This window comes from Pleurodeles waltl, chromosome 1_1 (assembly GCF_031143425.1).
Source record: "Pleurodeles waltl isolate 20211129_DDA chromosome 1_1, aPleWal1.hap1.20221129, whole genome shotgun sequence".
In the NCBI taxonomy this organism is placed as follows: Eukaryota; Metazoa; Chordata; class Amphibia; order Caudata; family Salamandridae; genus Pleurodeles; species Pleurodeles waltl.
In genome coordinates, this window is record NC_090436.1 from 697,632,443 (window position 1) to 697,655,315 (window position 22,873).

Sequence of the window (22,873 nt, forward strand, 5' to 3'; positions counted from 1 at the left end):
TATACAATTTTATTAACAAGTAATTTCACAAAACTGAAATGCACTGTTAATATTTGAAAGGTCAAAAAACTGAACTAATGACTCATAGCTCGCGAGCTGTGAAAACCGCAACAAGGCACCAACCGCTTTACAGGCCATTCACACACCGTTCTTACATGACCCACATAAGACTATTCACTCTACCAGCCACGGGCCCAGTACATTATAGCATTCACAACAAGAAACAATGTACACCTTGGCAGAGAAAACAGAAAAGGCAATTATTACTGCATAACCATATAGTCATTAAGTACAAACACATACAGGTTGGATTTGGCATGAGTGATGGTTCAATATATAAAATGTTATTAACAAGAGATTTCAGAAAAATGAAATGCACTGTTAACAATTGAAAGGTTACAAAACTGAACCAATGACACACAGCTCATGAGCTCTAATGCCTCAACTAGGCACCAACTGCTTTACAGGCCATTCACACACCTTTCGCATGTGACACACACAAGACCATTCTCATCGCCAGCCACAGGCCCTGCACATTACAACACTCACATCAGCAGACAGTGCCATTCAAGGGCCCATCACTGTCAAATGCCCACATGCCTAACACAGCAATCATAATGGCTGACAGAGTGTGTGGAATGGCATTTGGCTAGATGAGTGTGTAGTGGGCAGCAGCAAGTCACTACTCACAAACCACCAGCAAAGCACCAGCTCACACACTCTGCCAGCCCAGCACCAGTGCACTCAGACAGCCAGCCAAGCACCAGCCCGTGCACACCACCAGCCAAGAGCCGGACTGCATCCACCGCCAGCCAAGCGCCAGTCAACGCCACCTCCAGTCAAGGCAAGTCCACACCCACCACCATCACATTTTTTTAACAAAAAAGAAATTACAAACCAATTGCAAGAAAATACAAAACTACAACACACAACAGCTCTAACTAAAAACATCACAATAATGGCAGCAGTGTAACTGAACCAAAAATATAAAATGAAACAGACCAGGCAACATTCACAGGTGCGCCCAAAAACTCTTTTGCATGTGGTACATTCTAAAACAAGCAGGCACACACAACCCAGGTTTAGAAGGACAATCACGGCAATGCATACAACTCTCCTTCCGCATGCCTCTTCGCAAACAGAGTCAACATCTCTTTCCTTTCAGGGATTGTTTTTTTTGGGCATGGGAGGAATGTGATCAGCAAAGTGGCAATATTTCAATCTAGCCACATCCTCACTACTCCAACTCTAGGAACACTTGTCTGTTCCACTACAACAAGGCCTATCACACACTCCTGAAAATGAACAAAACTCATATTTGACTTTGGAAAACTATCCTTGAACACAACAAAATCATTAAAGGTTGCTAGATGGAAGAGATGATAGCCAACTTCTTATACCCGACGTAAGCCTTATGCACAGCTTTGTAAGGTTCTGACCTTTGATCTACTCTAAACCACACACATGCTTATTGTAGCCTAAAATACACATAGGTTTTGCTCCCTTCAGTAATCTTACCCCCAACAGTTACTGGTTAAGAACTTTCATCATGGATGGTAGTCAGCATGTAGATATCGCTTCTGTTTGCAAATTTCACAGCTAGCATTTTATCACTACACAAGACACTACACTGTCCCCTCTCAAGTTTGTTTTACAAACAAGCTCTTTTGAATAACATTTATAGTTAGAACTGACTGTGCCACAAGCAAAAGTGCAATTCTCTGATCAGTTACACAGCAACATAAAAGTTATCTAGGTTTAAATGGTGACCTTTGCTAAAAATGTACTCTGCCAAGTCCCTCACAATTTTCTCACTAACTCCAAAAGAGGATGGACAACCAGGGAAAGTCAATAGTGCAATCCCTACTAGTGTAGACCCTAAAATTATAGACATATCCTGTACTACTCTCAGACAACATATACATCTTAATTCCATAATGTGCCCTCTTGCTAGGAATGTACTGCTTAAAAACCAAACAGCCCTTGAACAGGATTAAAACCTCATCCTCAGCAACATCTTTCCCTGAAAATTGATCTATAAAGTGAAAAAAGACAGGCCAAATCCTAAAAAGATGGTCACGATCAGGGTTATCTCGTGGCAATGCTAAAGCATCATCAACAAAATGCAACATCTGAAACCAAAGCAAATACAGATCACGACTCATGATTACAGGAAATATGGTTGTTGCCATCTAGGGACTCATAGACTAATATGAAGATAGTGACCGCTTCCTTATCAAGCCTATCAAAAAAGTTAAACCCAAGAACTTCTTCAACTCTTCCAGATTATGTGGGAGCCTACCGGGTAGCTCTAGAGTGGGGTTTAAGTCTGGCACTGTTGCCCCCCAAATACTGTTCAGCATACAGATTAGTCTGCCCAACAATCTCACCCAAAAATACATCATCCATGAACAACTGACATTTATAGGCAAAGTGTTTTCAGTATTCACTCTACACCCTGCAAAACCAAAAATGGCAGGCAACATCAGCTGCACCATGTTTGGGGCACCCCAAAGTCCAGCTCTTCTCAAAGGAAGACTTTTAGCCCCAGGCTGCAATCCAGATGTCTCTTATTGCTTTATCAACACATCAGCGTCCTCCTCTAAAACAGTCACTTGATCCGCACTAAGAGTGGCTTCATCATCAGATAATTCCACTTGGACTGAAAATTCACTGCCAGAATCTTGCATAGCCTCCTCTGCCTTAGATGCAGAGTCAGTCTCATAATCATGATCAAATGAAAATTCTACAAGCATTCCAATAGCCTGCTGAGCAGTCATCCTGCAGCTAGCCATAATCTTACTAATAACAGTAATGAGAAATAAGTCAACAACAACAACTACTGTGTAAAGTAACTAATAAACAAAGTATGGCTTTATCTCAAAGACCTACATACTTAAAAAAATACCATGCATTTGCCAGGGACAGCTAGACTCACTAGCACCTACTCTACACATATACAGCAAACTATATCTATCTGAAAAGGAAAAACAAAATAAAATTACACATAAGACAAGACAATACACATAGGCCCTCATTACAAGGCTGGCGGTCGGTGTTAAAGAGGCAGTAATACCTCCAACAGGCCGGCGGAAAAACAAATGGAATTACGACCATGGCAGAAATCGCCAACATAGACAGCCACTTTAACACTCCGACCGCCACGGCGGTAGAAACAAACAGCTTGGCGGTCACCGCCAACAGACAGGCGGAAGACAATGTACCGCCCACACTATTATGAGAGGCCAATCCGCCACCTTTTCCGGGGTGGTACCAACGCGAACAAAAACACGGCGGAAACAGGACTTGGAAGGGAAAACACTGACCTCTCCACACCCCACGAGGAACCAAGACGCCATGGAACCAGAACTCCAAATACTCCCTGTGATGGTATTTCTGCTCCCCTATCAGGAGCAACAAAGACGGCGGCGATGACTACGGTGAGTACTGCACCTACAACACAGGGGAGGGGGAGGGAAAAGAGAGTGACACACACACGCAAAACGAAACACCTCCAACCTCACCCACAACACCATACACACGAATACATGCTGCAACATTACATTTATGCCCTCCCACCCCCCCTTCAATAACGCAAGGACAAAAGGAAATGAGTTGAACGATTGTAATCATGAAAAAAACAGTAGTCAAAACTCAAAATACAGTATATACAATTATGTACCCCATCTACACAAGTCCGGATAGTGCACCAATTATTGTCCTTGGACCACTGGGCCCAAAATGCATGGGTGAGGCCCACACTCAATACTAGACTTCAAACGGAGAGAACACTGCAGGGGCATCAGATTGAAAGAAACAGGCACCTCAGGGGAAAGGGAAGGGCGGGCACCTCAGCCGGATGAGTGCACAACGCCACTGCTCCACGAGGGGGCTCCCTGCCCATTGATGTATCCTGGGGAGTGCAAAGCCATAGTCTCTCAAGTCTTTTCAGTGGGTAGTTTGCCCACTGCTGTATCCTGGGGAGTGCAAAGCCACAGTCTCTCAAGTCTTTTCAGTGGGTGGTTTGCCCACTGCTTTATCCTGGGGAGTACAAAGCCACAGTCTCTCAAGTGTTTTCAGTGAGTGGGTTGCCCACTGCTGTATCCTGGGGAGTGCAAAGCCACAGACTCTCAAGTCTTTCCAGTGGGTGGTTTGCCCACTGCTTTATCCTGGGGAGTGCAAAGCCACAGTCTCTCAGGTGGATGCCTTTCTCCACTGGTTCTGGAGGGGGCTTTGTGCCCAGAGTGCTTCATCCTGCCAAGGACAGAGGTAGTGGATGTGATACTTCACTGGTTCTGAAGGGGGCTTTGTGCCCAGAGTGCTTCATACTGCCAAGGACAGACGTACTGGATGTGATACTCCACTGGTTCTGGAGGGGGCTTTGTGCCCAGAATGCTTCTTCCTGCCAAGGACAGAGGTAGTGGATGCTTTTCTCAACTGAAGGTGGTGCATCATGGAAGCTGACCAGGCTCTTGGAACTGACCACCAGGCTCGGTCGACTGACCACTGGGGATGGCAGCCATGTCTGCGGTGGTGCCACTGGCTCAGGTTGTTGCGGGGCCGCTGGCGGTGCTTGCGGCGGTGTCAGTAGTGGTGGTGCTGGCGGCGGGCTCTGTGGCATCGGTGCTGGCGGCGGACGCTGTGGCAGCAGTGCTGGCGGCGGCCTCTGTGGCATCGGTGCTGGCGGCAGACTCTGTGGCAGCGTTTGCGGCAGACTATGTGGCATCGGTGCTGGCGGCGGACTCTGTGGCAGCGGTGCTTGCGGCGGACTCTGTGGCATCGGTGCTGGCGGCGGACTCTGTGGCAGCGGTGCTGGTGGTGGACTCTGTGGCAGCGGTGCTGGTGGCGGTGCTGGTGGCGGTGCTGGTGGCGGGCTCAGCGACTGCGGTGCTGGTGGTGGGCTCAGTGACTACGGTGCTGGTGGCGGTGCATCTGGCGGTGCAGGTGGCGGTGCAGGTGGCAGTCTTCTCCGCCGTACCGGTTGGCGTCGACGTGGACAGAAGGTGTGACACTGGTCCCATAGTTGGTGCCACCATGCCCTCTCCTTACTTACCCTTGATTTTCTGGCCTTTCCCCGCCTTGGATGGTGGCACAGCTGTCTTGCCACCATCCCCTTTTGTTTTCCCTGAGCCCTTGGTAGCAGGTGTTTTCGCCTTCTCCCTCCGAGATGTGGGCAACTTTTTTACTTTCGCAGGTGGTGGAATGTCCTTGCCCTCGCTACGTGGCACACTGGCTGCCCTGGTGCTTGGCGCACTCCAAAAGCCCGCTGTTGCTGGGACCACTGTGCCCGGTGATGTGGTGGCTGAGGTGCTGGGTTGGGAACTGGAAAGTCTGACCCTAGGGGACTGACAGGGGGGGAGATGTAGGGAAGATGTCAATGTTAGACAAGAACAGTTTTTTAGACACACTGGGACGGGTAGATGGAGGGGGTTTGGGAGTGGAGGAAGAGGTAGTGGTTGTAGGAGGTGTACGAATGCTGTATGTGGGTGAAGGTGCATGGGCTGGAGGCTGTTGTGAGGTGGATGGCTGTTGGGTGGGTGTGTGCCTGCGTTTGTGTACTTTGGGAGGTGGGCTCACAGACACACTGGTAGAGGACACAGGGGATGTGTAAATGGTAGTGGGGATGGTGAGTGCACATGAGCGGTGTGTGCTGATGTGCGTGCTGGTGATGGAGGTAGTGGCTGAGGATGTAGTGCATGCAGGTGTGAGTGGAGATGCGACTGGGAGGGAGGAGGATGACATGGAGGAGGGGGACACAGTGGAGGCAGTGGATGTTGGTATGTGTGCATGGGATTGATGCTTGTGTGAGTGCCTGTGGGATGTGTGGTGCTTATGTTTGCATGAGCCACCCTTGTGTGATGAGGTGTGTGCATGGTGGTCTGATAGTTTGCTTGGGATAGGCTGAGGTACAGGGGATCGGGTCTGGGTGGAGGAAGTTGGAGGGGGGAGGCTGGACACAGGGACAATGGCTGCCATCGGTGCTGAGGCCAGAGCCTGAAATGCTCTCTGTTGTGCCGCCAAGCCAGAATGAATGCCCTCTAGATATCCATTTGTTTGTTGCAAATGCCTCTCGACACCCTGGATGGCATTCAGAATGGTAGATTGCCCAACAGTGAGGGATCTCAGGAGGTCAATAGCCTCCTCACTGAGTGCAGCAGGGCTGACTGGGGCAGGGCCTGAGGTGCCTGGGGCGAAGGAGATGCCCACCCTCCTGGGTGAGCGCCCACGGGACACACGCTGAGGGGCTGCCAAGAGGGCGGTGCTGGTAGGGGGTGGCGGCTGTACCTGTTGATGCGGGGGCACAGAGATGTCCGCCACCTCAAGGGAGCTCCCATCAGAGGAGGAGTCGCTGTCACTGAAGTCACCTCCTGTCCCCGCCGTGGAGCTCCTCTCGCCCTCCGTCTCAATGGTGGCTTCAGACTCCGTTGTCTTGCCCTCCAGGGCCAAGTGGAATGCAGCTCCCTCCTGCTCCGGTGCCACTGCTCCTCTGCCTAATGATGCTATTGCACAAAAGAACAGGGAGACCACAAAAAGGGTGGGGGAAAGACAGAAGAAAGACATGTTCAGTGCATTCAATACCACTACTGTTGGCGGACACTACAAACACAGCAGCCCTCTGCACTATGCCATGCACTTAGAGTTCCTAGAGTAATCACATGACCATGGGGTACAAGGCCTATGCCCGATTGCTGCACACATGGAAGTCACAGGAGCCTGACTAGGTGTAGATGGCTCTTTCCACTGGTGGGGTTGGGGTGCCACATAGCCTGCCTCACAAAGGGTCCTTGCCTACAAAGCTCGCCCTGGCCTAGGGTAACCCACTGCCCACCTCCCCCACCCAGACACCTAATAATGTGCGCAGAGTCAGATGGACGTGACGGTACTCACCCCCTTGTGTCGGGAAACATCCTGAACAACTAGGTCTAAACCACTACTTGCCTGAACCACTACTGCTAAACAACTGAAAACTCTCTACAACTAAGTACTGAACAACTACTGTCTAAACAACGATTGTGCCTGAATAACAATTGCCTGAACAACTAATTTTAAGGTAAGGTTTTCTTTTTGTTTTTTATGGTTTATTAGTTGTTTAGAATATATATATATATTAGTTGTTCAGGCAATTGTTATTCAGGCACAATTGTTGTTTAGACAGTAGTTGTTCAGTACTTAGTTGTAGAGACTTTTTAGTTGTTTAGCAGTAGTGGTTTAGGCTATAGTTGTTTAGGACCTAGTTGTTCTGTCACATATTCAAACCAACACCATCACGCCAACAGGAATACGCCCACAGTATCACGACCCATGAATCCACAAGGCAGTCTTTCAACCGCGGTATTCCATTGGCGGTACACACCGCTGCGCTCAAAATACACACACATTTACAAAACACAACCACATTGGACAATTTGAAATACACACACCTGATACACATACACACACCACTCCCACACACTCAATACAATATAAAACACACACCCACATCACCCACAAACCCCATGACAAAAAGTGAGAAAGAAGCCCAGAGAGAGACACCACCATCAACAATTCTAGCATCCACAGGCACAAAACACCATCACTCACACAACATCTACGCACCTCAGACAACACACACAAACACATCCCCTCACACATCACAACACACACCACACCACACAACACCCACACCACACCATGGCACCGCAAAGACACCCTAGGTTCTCTGAGGGGGAGATCAGGGTCATGGTGGAGGAAATCGTCCGGGTAGAGCCACAGCTATTCGGATCACAGGTACAGAACACCTCCATAGCTAAGAAGATGTAGCTATGGCGCAGAATCGTAGACAGGGTCAATGCAGTGGGACAGCATCCAAGAACTAGGGATGACATCAGAAAGAGGTGGAACGACCTACGGGGGAAGGTGTGTTCCGTGGTCTCAAGACACCAGATTGCAGTTCAGAGGACTGGCGGCGGACCCTCACCTCCTCCCCCACAACTAACAACATGGGAGGAGCAGGTCTTGACTATATTGCATCCTGAGGGTCTCGCAGGAGTGGCAGGAGGAATGGACTCTGGAAAGTCAAATCTTAACTATTACCTTTCCCACCCTACCTGCATGCTATCAGATACCCCACCCTCACCCTCACCCCATCACTCCAACACCTCACAAATGTCCCACTATCACAACCCACACATCCCAACACCAAGCCCTGCATGCAACACCAAAGCATGGACACCCATCACCAAAGCATGGACACCCATCACCAAAGCATGTCCACTACAGATACCCACACAGACCCCAAACCAATTATCAAACAAGGACCTAGACAAGAATGCAAGCACTGGAGTACAGGGTCACCCACCCATTGCACACAATGGCACACACAGATGCAATAATCATGCCTTTACACCCCTCCAGAACCCCTACCCAACGTCACCGGACAGGAGGTTCCAGACATGTCCACTCCCCCCACAGAAGAGGTCCACAGTGATGACAGCAGCTCTGTCCAACTGGATCAAGAGGACCAGCCCGGCCCATCTGGGACCTCGGGACAGTTGGTTCCCCTGACACTGGCACATGCCACCACAGAGCCTACGCCCTCAGGAAACACCAGCACAGCACCCACCAAGCAGGCCCATCCCTCTCCTCTGTACCCAGGACACATCAAGCAGCAGTGTGTCCACCACTACAGGGAACCCAAGCAAACCCACCACCCCAAGAAAATCAGGGACCTGGGGGCAGTGGGCACATGGTTCAGGGGACAGAGGAACAGGAAAACAGGGGAACTGGGAGGACTGCTGTGCGACAGGGGGAGGACAAGCCCAGGGAACCCACTCTCCACGAGGCCCTCTCCAACATCATGGGAGCATGCCATCATTCCCAGGAGTCAATGGTACTAGCCAAGTTTCAGGAGACCCAGCGGCTGCAGGAGGAACACTACCTTGGGATCAGGGAGGACTTGAAGTCCATTAACAACACCCTGGTCACCATTGCAGGGGTGCTGAAAGACCTTGTGAACACCAGGAGGGACACAGTGGTACAACAAAGGGCCCCTGACACTAGCCTGGACGATGAACAGCCCTCCACCTCTGCCGGCGCTAGTGGACAGGAGGCCCCGCCACAGGAACACGACACCAGCACCCCACCCTCTGCAGATGGAGAACCACCCTGCAAACGGTCCCTAAGATCCAGGACAAAGACAGAGAACAATGCCAAGATCTCCGCCAGGAAATGAGACCCCCCTGAATGTCATCCCTCTGTCCCACTTCGTCACCCTGTTCATCCATCAATTGCCCTAGCTCCACTTCCTATGCCCCTTTGGACAATGCACCTGTCAAACAAATAGACTGCACTCTGCCATGGACATTCCTCCACCATCACCCGTGCCCATTTTACAACCCCCTCCACTATTTTGCACTGAAATAAACACCCTTGAATCACATAACAAGCTGGAGTCAGTCTGTGCTTTCACAAATGTGTATTTGCAATAACTATGGAATATAGCAATGTCGATTGTATTGTCAACATACTGATGTAATAAAGTTCTAGTCCATGAGGTAATATAGCAGAAGTCACACAGTGGGACCCACATCTGTGAAATGGAAAGTCAAAGTGACAAGTCAAGGTCCATACACTGGGTGAAAGTGACTGACATATGATAGGTCTAACAATTGTATGAGAGGTGTGAGGCAGTGACATCTTCTTACCTGTGTCGCACTGCAAGTATTGCTGGATAACGCTGTTTCTGTCTCTTCTTCACTGTCCACAGGCTCCACAGCTTCCACAAGACCTACTTCTGGACCATCCTCCTGCAGAATAGGCACCTGTCGTCACAATGCCACGTTGTGCAGCATACAGCAGGCCACAATGATCTGGCACACCTTCTTTGGTGAGCAGTAGAGAGAACCACCTGTCATATGGAGGCACCGGAACCTGGCCTTCAGGAGGCCGAAGGTCCTTTCGATCACTCTCCTAGTTCGCCCATGTGCCTCATTGTAGCGTTCCTCTGCCCTTGTCCTGGGATTTCTCACTGCAGTCAGTGGCCATGACAGGTTGGGGTAACCAGAGTCACCTGGAAATGTCGAGGGACAACTGTTAGACACACACTACCCCTTAGGGACAACCCCAGACCCAGACAACTATTCACAGGGTATAGGGTCCTTGTCCTCACCTATTAGCCACACACGGTGCATCTGGAGTTGCCCCATCACATAAGGGATGCTGCTATTCCTCAGAATGTAAGCGTCATGCACTGAGCCAGGAAACTTGGCATTCACATGGGAGATGTACTTGTCGGCCAAACACACCATCTGCACATTCATAGAATGGTAGCTCTTCCGGTTTCTGTACACCTGTGTCCAGTCCAACACAGACGGAGCACCCACTGCCGTAAAAGATGGGAAGACCTTCACCTCTGGAGCAAGAAGACGGCAGAAGCCCAGCTGGGGGTGGCCTCCCAATGTGGGAGGGGTGCCCATCACACCATGACCCCCCCGATGTTCTGGATCCTGGCGGTGGCGCATCCGGAGTTGGATGGGCGCCTGAGGGCATGACAGCAGACACAAGGAATATGTGACAGAACAACTAGGTCCTAAACAACTATAGCCTAAGCCACTACTGCTAAACAACTAAAAAGTCTCTACAACTAAGTACTGAACAACTACTGTCTAAACAACAATTGTGCCTGAATAACAATTGCCTGAATAACTAATATATATATATATATTCTAAACAACTAATAAACCATAAAAAAAAAAGAAAACCTTACCTTAAAATTAGTTGTTCAGGCAATTGTTATTCAGGCACAATCGTTGTTTAGACAGTAGTTGTTCAGTACTTAGTTGTAGAGACTTTTCAGTTGTTTAGCAGTAGTGGTTCAGGCAAGTAGTGGTTTAGACCTAGTTGTTCAGGATGTTTCCCGTTGGTTTTGTTATCGCCAGTTTATCACTGACCTTTGGTGTGGCAGACTTGTGAGGGTGTCTGGATTTTGGCAGATTCTGGCCTGTGGGTCGTAATAGCTGTAGCGGAATTCCGCTGCTGCAGCGGTGTGTTGGCGGTCTTCTGCACGGCGGTAAGCGGGATTTACCGCCAATGTTGTAATGAGGGCCATAGTGTACAAACCAAGGACAATTTCAGTCACCATAAAACATAAGCTAAATCTGCTGCTACTATTACACCAATTACATAAAATTAATTCATGCATGGCAATGATACTCAACTGGCGCAAACAGTGCTAAAACGTTTTTCTTACCAAACACATGCAACTACACAAACTGCAGATCTACCACTGCAAGAAACACAAGCAGGAGTCACATCAAAGGGATAAAAAGCTTTGTGCTACAATACAAAGGAGAAAGAAAATATTATGACCACAAATGCAAATGAGGTGCCAGTCCACACACCTGCAACCAAACACTCAGAAACTTTCCCTGGTGTCTAGTGGTTTTCTGCTCCCTTTGTGAGTGGATGGGCCTTTAAAAAAAGGTTGCCCCTAAGGGGGGCAGAAACGGGAAAAATACATGTTCCCCAAAGGAGAAAGACCCTTCCCCAAGGCTACACTCCCCAACAATCCATAAATATTGTCAAGAAAAAAATCCCCGGTGTCTAGTGGGCATTCCTGCTGCACAATGGTGGCCACAAATGTGATTGTACATCAGGAATGCACTCAAAGAGTTATTGGGGGATAAGAAATCCCTTTCCTTTTCCCGATGCCTCTTTTTTTTCCCTGACCCCCTCCCTGACTGCAAACTCAACTCTCATCCCCAGGACTTCCTGGAAGCAAATGGCTCCCAGCATGCCGCACTATCTTTTTATGACATCAGCACTTTGTGTCCTGATGTCATTAGATGCCACTGGGTCCTTTGGGATGACAGCGGAAGCACTTCCACTGCAATCCCTGGTGGGGGTGCACAACGGTGTCCCATGGTAGAAACGCAGCACGTACCTACTAGTTTGGTGCCAGGACAGCCGGCAGACATCCAATGCACATGCCCACCATGTTGTCGGAGGGCTCCCAGCCGCCCGACGCACAGAAGGGGTTAAGTCAAGTTTTATTTTCAAACCAAGTTTGGTGTTACTTCGCTCAGTATTTTTCCAAAGACCTAAGATTCTTATAGGGAGATACAATTAGAAAAGTCTCTTTTCGACCCCCTCTTGACACCTTGCTAAATCAGCACATAACTTGCCATGCTAAATTTAAATAGGACAGCTTTTTGGGGGAACTTTTGTGCCAGTGTCCCAAACAGTAGTTACTAACAAAAATGGCTTTTCAATGGAATCCCTTACCATCAATAACTACTAACTAAAAAAAGCACAATGCCATGATACACTCCAAATTATTCAGATGCCTCACCCGAGTAACAATCGATGGGAAAGATCTGTCAAAATTGTTTTATAATACATGGGACACTGCAATACCTGTATTAATAACCTGTCTCTTATTTTTTTGGCAATTTATGACAATCCCAATTACCCATTGTATGTGAGATATAATACCCTTTGCTGTGCATTATAAGGATATGCAAGTCACCAAGGAGTTCTATCGCAATGTAAAGAGGAATGAGGCAATTCTATCTTTTCCATAACTACCTTAGGAATGCCAAACAATATGTTGCAATAAATGTACACGTTACTTACCTTCTGTAACCCAATGTCTGGTAGAGACATATTCTGGTTGCAGATTCCTTACCTTAGAATTTTACCCCAGGCATCAGACTGGGTCTGGAGATTTTTTCTTCGAGCAATACTCTTGAGTGTCGGTAGGTGGCGTTGGTCGACTCCACGGGCATCAGTGGCATTGTAGTCACCGTGATGATGTCGGGAGTAGTACATAGACACCGCCTCAGCGCAGTGATGTCAGTTTCTTTTAACTTTAACGACTTCCCACCCCAAAGCGCAAAGCCACTAAGAACACTGAGATTGGTGCACCAGAGCTAAGGACCTGAAGGCAGAATCCCTGTCCCTAGAAATCAGTTTGCAACCGGGGAGGATGGGTGGGTCAGTAAAGAATCTGCAACTCGAATATGTCTCTACCAGATATTTTGCAACCGAAGGTAAGTAACTTGGATATCTGATAGAGACTTCTACTTGCAGATTCCTTACCTTAGAATAGATACCCAAGCAATGCCATCCTCGGATGTGGGCTGCAAACCAAGATCATACTAGAATGTCCTGCAGGACCGAACTACCAAAATAGCTGTCCCAACGGACCTGACTGTCCAGGTAGTAATGTTTAGCAAACATGTGCTGGGATTCCCATGTAGCTGCCTGATATTCAGGACAGGAACTCCACATGCTTATGCAGTGGAAGCAGCAGTTGCCCTGGTGGAATGAGCGCGCAAGCCCTCAGGGGGTTGCTTCTTGGACAAAGCATAGTACATCTTGATGCAAAGAAGTACTCATTGAGAGATAGTACGCTTTTGCACCGCCTTCCCTTTCTTCGCACCCACATACCTGACAAAGAGTTGACCGTCCACCTGGAAATCTTTAGTACAATTTAGATAGAACGCCAACGTTCTTTTTGGGTCCGGATGGTGGAGTCTCTCCTCCTCATGAGAAGGATGTGGGAGTGCGTAAAAAGTAAGCAAATTGATAGACTGGCCTACATGAAAAGGCGTAACAACCTTGGGAAGGAAGCCTTAGTGCGCAACACCACTTTGTCAGGGTACACAGACATGAATGGAGGCTTGGAAGAAAGGGCCTAAAGGTCACTCACTCTGCGAGCAGAAGTGATGGCAACAAGAAAAACAGTCTTGAAAGTGAGGAGCAGTAAAACGCAATTGCGCATCGGCTCAAAGGGAGTACACATTAAGTATGTAAGGACAAGATTGAGGTCCAAATGAGGCATAATAAATGGAGTGGGAGGAAATAAATGGGTGAGACCTTTAAGGAATCTATTGACAATAAGAGATTTAAGGAGTGAGGGCTGATGACGTAGCCTAAGAAATTCCTAGATGGCAGATAAATACCCTATAAGGGTGCCCAAAGTGGAGCCCTGCTGGGCAAAAGAAAGAATGAACAAGACAACCTCAGATAGAGGTGCAGAGAGGGGATCAACAGATTTGTTGGTACACCATGCCACAAATTTATGCCAACAACAGGCATATACCTGGGAGAGGGACGCCTGGCTGCCAAGATAACATCGCCAACTTCGGGTGGAAGATCAAAAGTCATCAACTGCTGCCACTCCATCTCCATACATGAAGGCGGAGATTGGACAGGTTCAGGTGGAGAACCGTCCCCTGTTGCTGTGGCAGAAGATACTCCTGAAGAGGCAGTCTGAGTGGAGGATCGGTGGCAATGCTCAATAGCTCTGGATACCAAACTCTCCGTGCCCAGTCCGGAGCCACCAAGATGACTTGGTCTCTATTGTCCTGATTTCTTGAGAACTCTGGACAGAAGTGGTATAGGTGGAAAGGCATAAAGGAGGCCAGAGTTCCACTTGAGACGAAAAGCATCTCCAAGCGAGTGCCAACTTGGAAACTCCAATGCGCAAAACAGCTGGCATTTCATTTTCCCTGCGGAGGCGAACAGATTCAACCAAGGCTCTCCCCACTGCTGAAAGAGGCCTTGCACCAACTCTGGATGGAGACGACATTTGTGATCGGCTATGCATCGACGGCTGAGTTTGTCCGCTCTGGCATTGAGAGAACCTGCCAGATGTTGAACCACCAGAGTAATGCCCTGATGTTCCAGCCATGTCCAGAGGTGTAGTGCCTCTTGACAAAGGGTCCAGGAGATTACTCCACCCTGTCTGTTGCAGTACCACATGGCAGTAGTATTGTCCATGAACACCTGCACTACTTTCCCTTTGAGAAAGGGAAGAAATGCTTTCAATGCAAGCCTGATCGCCCGGAGCTCCGTAAGATTGATATGGAGCCCAGACACCACCGGAGACCAGAGGACTCTGATCTCCATCTCTCCCATGTGGTCGCCACAACCCAGAAGCGATGCATCTGTCACAATGGATAGATCTGGCTGGGGAAGGGAGAGGGATCTGCCATGGACCCAATGTGGATTCAACAGCCACCACTGCTGGTCTTTTGCAATCCCCTCCGAGTTCTGGACCATGTCGGAGAGATTCCCCTGATGCTGCGCCCACTGGAACTTCAAGTCCCACTGCAGAGCCAGCATATGCCATCTGGCATGTGTCACTAGCAGGATGCAGGAGGCCATGAGGCCGGGCAGCCTCAGAGTCAGCCTCACCAAAACCCAAGACAAAGGCTGAACGATCGGAATCATGGCCTAAATATCTTGGACTCGCTTTTCGGGAGGATAAGCCCAAAACTGCATTGTGTCCAGAACAGCTCTAATAAAAGGGAGCGACTGAGAGGGAGTCAGGTGTGACCTTGGCCTGTTGATAGTGAACCTCTGCATGTGCAGGAGGCTTGCCGTAGACTGAAATTGGGAGACAACTTTCTGGGGCTAGTCCGCCTTCAACAGCTAGTCGTCGAGGAAGGGAAAGACTGAGACCCCTAACCTGCAGAGATGAGCTGCAACCACCCCCATCACTTTCATGTACACCCGAGGGGCACTGGTAACGCCAACGTGGAGCATAGTAAACTGATAATGCTCATGACCTATCGCAAATTGTAGGTAATGTCTGATGTCAGGCAGAATGGGAATGTGGAAATAAGCATTCTGCAAGTCAAACACTACCATCCAGTCTCCTGGATCTAAGACAGACAGGACCTGAGCCAGGGTGAGCATTTTGAAGTTCGCCTTCTTGAGGAAGTAGTTGAGGTCCCAAAGGTCTAGGATAGGACGTAAGCACTTGTCCTTTTTTGGCACCAGAAAGTAGCGAGAATAACAACCACAACCTACTTCTGGCACAGGGACCTTCTCTATGACTCCCCTGGCCAAGAGAGCTGTGGCTTCCTGGCGGAGAAGTGCCAGATGATCCTCTGGCAGTTGGCTGATTGATGGAGGCATGGCTGGTGGGGCCGATTCAAAAGGGAGGGAATAGCCCTTTTGAACTATCTGCAAAACCCACCTGTCCGGAGTGATGGATTCCGAGTGGGTGATGGCGAATCCTGCCCACAACTGGATCAGAGTGAGGGGATGGACTAGGAGGGATTGGAGGCTACAGCGGGGCAGGGGTGGACTGGCAGATCTGGTTCCCCATCCTATGTCTAAGTGGGATTCCGCGTCCCCGACCACGCACTGGCTAAAGAGCATGGGTGGCAAGGTGGCTGGGTTGGGGATGTGACAGGGAGCCCCTTCCATGGCCACCAAAGGTGAGAAAGGTGGACTGTTGGGGGCGAGGGGCAGCGGAAAGGCCAAGCCATAGTCCGGGAGTCCTCTCCAAGGCTGACTCTGCCTTATCTGCAAAGAGACATTAGCCATCAAAGGGTATGTCCATGAGACACTGTTGGACAGCCCCCGAAAAACCAGAAGTACGCAACAAGGCGTGGCATCTCAAGGCCACCGCTGTAGCAACCGATCTATCCAGAGAGTCGGTCATGTCCAGCCCACATCATATTGTCAACTTCAGCGCATCTCTACCATTGTTGACAGCTTGGGAGATGATAGCATGGGCCTCCTCTGGTTTCTGCTGCAGAACTTGCGTGACTGTACCGCACAAAGAGTGGGTATGGTAGCCCAAAAGGCATGCAGTGTTCACGGTCTGCAGGGTGAGACTGGAGGAAGAAAACATCTTCTTCCCAAATTGCTCCAGCCTTTTTGATTCCCTGTCTGTGGGTGCAAAAGGGAATACACCTGAGGAAGAGGAAGCCTGTATGACAAGACTCTCAGGCAAGGGGTGTTAGGACAGGAATTTGGGGTTGTTCAGAGCGGGCCGATGGTTGCGTGCAATAGTCCTGTTCACCTGAGCCCCTGTGCTAGGTTTGGACCAAGTACCCAAAAGGACTTAAGTGGGGTCTTCATTGAATGGCAAAAAGGGCCTCCGATGTGGAAGCCCCTGGCTGAAGCACCTCCATCAGGAGATTGGCCCTGACCTCTACAGTAGGTAGCTCAAGGCCAAGGACATCAGCCACCCTACTAACCATCATAGCATAATTCGCTCCCTCAGCCGTAGCCACGGTAGGAGGAGATAGCATGCCAGCATCTGGTCCAGTCCACTAGCCTCTCCCAGTTCCTGTGCCCAGTCTAAAGATGAATTATCCTGGTATTCATAAGGGTCCAGGGACCCCTCCAATCCTTCCCCAAATTCATACCCATAAGAAAAACAGTCCAAACCCAACCTGGGGTGAGTAGGCCCCATCGAAGACAGAGGTGGCGTTAGCTGACGCTGATCCGACTCCAAGTCATTGAAGATAAGAATCGGGTCGACGTCGATAGTGGTCACTACCGATGTCGCGAGCAATGACAATCACCAGGTCATGGTGGTGCTCCATTTTCAATACACACAGTGGCACAAAATAGCCCTTTTACAAGTCATAAAAACTTTTTCAGCTTGTAAAAGGGCTTTTGTGAAGCTTAGAAATATAATTTACATTGGCAGGCCCTGTGATTTTACAATTCACAGTCTTTGCAACCACAAAATGCATTTGTTCGTCAGACCATAAATGTAGCACCAAGGAACATGTAAATGGGTCATTTTATTTGGGAAGTTGTTTTTTTTTCAATTCTGTGGGCCCCATATTTTACAGTGAACCACATTATTTTATAAAGATGTGAACCTGACCCTCCCCTCAAATGCCACCAATAGTCTGTGGCTTAGGCAGCTAAGCTGAGCACTCTCCAAAACAAAGATGGTGCTCAGTGTCTGCAGCCTCGACATTAAGACTGCAGATAATGACTGTCATTTTATGTGTGCTGAAACGGTGGTCTATATATCAATGCTGCAGCTCATGGTGCAGGTTTAGGTGGCATTCTGCAGCCTCAACATAGTCTGCAGGCTATATCACACAGACAAATGGATAAAACCTTTTAATGATTGAGGGAGCTATAGGAGTTTCCACATTAAACACATTAAAGGATGATGGAAGGACAGCGTTCTAGTTCATCATTGTTTTGTCCGCCATGCCACCTCACTTTGGACCCAGCAAAAGGCAAATCAGTCTTGACAATGCCCCAATAGAAATAGTCCAGCTCAAACTAGCAGTACAGGTCCTTCGTGAAGCAAAACACAAGCAATTCAAGGTCACGTTTGCCCTGATTGTGGTTTATCAGTCGACTGTAGCTTTGTTTCAGTGGCACAGTAAGCATGAGACCCACACCTAGGCACATATTTGACACCAGGGTGTTACATCAAAACACATAAAAGATGATAGAATGAATGCTTGCAATACATCTAACCACTGGCAATCTTTTGGGGCTTCAAAACAAAATCTGGGTGTCAGGATGGGTTCAACCTGCCCTATTAAATGGCTTATATTTTTGTGTGACATGGGGACTATATCTTGCATGTTGTGGCTGTTGTGGCTGCAAGAGACAATTTTCTTTTGTGACTAGTCAATTTATTCCTTCAGCTCTGTGACCAATGCCTTTGGTCCTTGAACCTAAACCTACGTTGTCCAAAGAGCGGCCTTTTTTTCAATTTTAGCACACAGACTGTCCTCATACCTGCCCACAGCTGGTGTTGGGAATAAAACTGCAAAGATATACAAAAGTGCTAATTTTTTCATGCCCATTTGGTACCTTTTTTAACCACTTTGTTATAAAAATAAATATCTGGGGCAGTGAAAAGCACCACAAAATGGCCACTGGCTCAATTACGAGCCGGCATCAATGTTGTGGTGAGTTTTCCGCTGGGCCAGTGGGCAGAAATGTTGTTTCCGCCTGCTGGTCAGTGGAAAACTCATAATAGCGCCGGAGGGCGGAAAACTGGAGTGGCGGCCACCTGCCAAACTCAAAATGAGGTCCTCAGTGTCCTGCTCTGCTTCTCTCTGCTTGTGACCTTGGAGACTGGGGTGAGTTGACTCCAGAAAAACATAGGGGCTTATTTACAAGCATCACTTTTTGTATATGGGAAAGTGATGCACTGGCAGTGCAAGAGGCTTGTAAATAAGCCCGAGAGTAAGTAAAGCTGGAGCGGGCCCCAGATGTTTTTAGGCAAAGAAGTGGTAGGCTGAGGTTTGACAATCTCCTCACTCCAGTCATTGCAGGTTGCTAATTAAAGGAGAAGAAAACACAGTAAGACCTACTTAGAATCCAGAAACATAAAAGTAAATTTCAGAAAATGGAAGGCCTGAACAGGAAGACCTCAAATAATTTGATTTCCAAGATTTCATTTGATGCTAAGGTGAATCCCAGGTAACTGTGCAGACAGTTGCCAAGATTCCTGTTGAATTGTTAGATGCCTATTTGGTAATGTTGTAACAAAAGACTCTCTGGACAAAATTAAAAAAATAAATATCGAATTAAACTCGGAGGACATCTGCGTACTTATAGGACTATGCTACTCTAGAAAGAAGTAAAGTGGAAGAGGTACAACATTATTAGACGAGTAACATTATTATTTGTATTTTTATCAATAAAGTTGTACTTAGTACGACTATAAAAGGTGTTTCTTATTAAAAGAGGAAGACATAAAAACTAGCATATCCTTTGTAGGTTACATGTGTTCATAATACAAACACAACGTATAGTTCTTTATAGCAGTGATCATGAACTTCACTTCCTAATGCTGTCTTAATCTGATAATGCCAGATACAATGCTTGTTCGCCACAAGCTTTAAGGAATATCTGACTAACATTGGTACTTGTTCCCTCTCTCTGAAAAGTACACATTGACATCTGTCCAGGGGACATAATAAAGAAAAAACGATCTTAACAAGTGACGCCATGAGAATCTGGAGTACTATCTCAGTTGAATACATTAATACAAGAGGACAGTCTGGATGTTGCAAGTTAACACTGAAAATATCGAATCGGATAAGCGCACGTTTTCGATATTCTGCCACTATTTCATTCTCCACTGAGTATACAGATGCTGAAGATGTTGAAGACAATAACGTAGTGACATAAGCAGCTTTAGGGAGCAGGAAAATCAGGCCTAACTGTTTAAAATGGAGTTAGTGAGGAAGCCAGTGAAACTTGTTGAATAGTCTAAAAGAGCCCAACACGTGGCCAGCATCTGAGTGAGAGGAAATTCCCATAAAAACGATCCAAACTAGTAATCAATCGATGCAAACATGTTGAAACTATTGACACATCAACAGTAATGTAATTTGAAGAAAAAACAAAAATAATATTAGACTCTTGTTTTAATCAACCAGGAAGGCTTGCCAAGTGCAAAGCAAGTCAAAGTATGTTATGAATGAATATTGGAAATGTATGTTTGTGTGTGTTTCGATTCCATCTCTTTTCCACTAGAGAAAGGGTTGTAATTTTACTCCAGCTAAGTGTTGGCGGTAACTACCCTTTAAGGTGGGAAAGGGAATGAGTGTTAAGTTAAGTTATGTTACGTTATATTATATTATGTTATGCTATGTTATGTTGAGTTGTATGACTCAGCTGTGAGAGTATACAGGCGTTGGACTGGAGCAGAAGCATGGGACCAGCGGTGCTCCTAATTGAGTCTCCAGCTTAATGTGAAAGTTGAGGAGGGGAGTAGCAGTTCTGAAAATGTGGAGGAAGTCTGTTCCAGTTTTTGGTTGTGATGAAGGAGAAGGTGCCCCCTCCTGTCTTGCTTCTAAAGTGTGCAGAATTTACACAAGAATGAGAAAGGTGGAACGTAGCTGCCTGGAGGGATGGCAGATTTGGAGTCAATCGTTGAGGTAAGCTGGTCTGTTTGTTGGAAGGACTTTTAGGTGTGGATGAGCAGCTTGAACTTGCAGTGCTTCTGGATGGGTAGCAACTGAAGTTTAGTGAGGTAGGGAGTGATTGGAGTGCTTCTCGGGACATCTAGGATGATTCTGGTGGTTGTATTTTGTTTGGTCTGAACTCTTTGTGTGAGTTGGTTGGAGTTGCTATCAGAGAGTGTGTTGCTGTAGTCAAGTCTGCTGATTATGAGGACTTGGGTGACAGTGTGTCTTGCGTTTGTGATTAGCCATTTGAAGGTCTTGAAGATCATTCAAACGTTTGGCAGCAGGGTGAGATCACGGTGTTTAGCTATTTGTTCATCAGGACTTTCTCATCAAGGGTGATGCTGAGGTTTCTGCCATGGTCTTTTAGGGTGGGCGTGGGATCAAGGTCGGATGGCCACCAGAAGGGGTCCCAGGGAGAGTTCTAATTTCCAGATTTGTTGGTGGTGTTTTTCCTGTAGAGAAAAAGTATGTGCATTTGCACAGGCAACACTGTTTTTTACTATGGAGAACACCAAACTGTGGGATTAGTAGCCCATTTAGAAAGTCCCATGATATTCCCAAGAGTGTGTCTGGAAGCCTGCACCTGGTTCAGCTTTACAGGCATACCCCTGGAAACATTTTTGCATAGAGACAAGTTGAAGTACATTTAGGCAGAGAGTTCCAACCACACTTTTCCTGTTTGTTTAAGTGGGCCCAATATATGTATGCCATGTTTCATTGAGAAATTATCTATTTTGAGCTAGAAAGATTTACAAATGTACTTCCCTGTTGCCCTGGGGCATGAATGGCAGCTATGTAATTGGTATTGTTTTCTTCTCCACGGAGCTCAAGAGCATGACCTTTTTCCTATTCAAGGTTTGAGAAAATGTCCTACGCTTGTGCATGGCAAGATGATGTTTTAGTAATTAAAACAGAGAAGAATGCAGGGGAAATGCTGACTCTTTTCAGTGTGCTTGCAGGCAGAGCAGGTCTCTCCATAATATCCTTTCTTTTGTATTTTTTTTTTTATCGAAATTTTACATTGCACCATATGTGTTTAAAAAGTGTTCCAGAATTTAGAGATGCAATGTTAAGGAAAGAGAAAGATGGGAAAAGATACTTACAGGTAAACTTCTAGCCTTCCTCCTCAAAATCCTTACTTCATCACATAAACAAAGTTTACTCTCCATGTACAAACAAAAAATAGGACTATTTTTTACAATGATCCCTTTCAGGAGTCCTCCATTCTACCAAAGAATTAAAGAACAGACTCTTAACACCATAACTTCATGTAATGATAATCTAAAAGAAAAATCTTGTTATCCTTAAGATAATTGTAGTCAAATATTTGTCACTCATTAAGAAGGGTGGCGAGAATCTAGGAGTGTATCCAGGAAGACCAAAGCTCAAAGTAACGATGACTACCAGTAGGTAACCCAAGCATTACCTCCTCACCCATCATCCTCACAGTAGTGCTTACTTAATAAGGATTTTCCCAAACCACACTACATATAAAACTACAGCACTTCTGTTATAGGACATTAGCATATCTATTTTATGCTATTTTTAAAATCTTTTTAAAAGAAAAAAAAAACATGGAGATATAATTCATTGACAATTCCATTGAAAACGATTGACAAACAATAAGATTGTGTAAGAGCTGCTAACAAAACACTTGTGCTAAAAACATGTTATGTGAAATGAGGGTGTGAGGGAAAGACCAAGTGAGCACTCAACTCAAGAGTTGGAAAAGTTGTAAGAAGCTCTCTCAGCTGAGCAAAGGGAAGCTAAATTTCTGAAAGATGTTCAACAACAGAAAAAGAAGAGAAAGCGGAATAAATATCCAAAATCTTTCTCTGAAAAATTACAGCCAACTTGTTGCTAAAATCAGGTGAAACTTCAGTAGCAGACCTACCGATGTTGGGCTTAATGACATCCTTCAAAATTCAAAGATCTCTGAAGGAGAGATTGCGGAATGAAAATAAGTTGATTGAGCAGATTACATTTCAGCATGATAGCGACTGATAGCACCCTTATACTTCGATTTGCTCACATCATCATACATTTTTCTCCAACATCTTTTTAACTATTTACATTCCTTTTTTAAAAGCAAAAATTTTGGAATTAAACCAGAGAGATCTATTTTTCCCTTGAGTAGCTTTGGACCTTGCTGCAGGAAGGACTTGGTCCAACAAATGTATGTGATC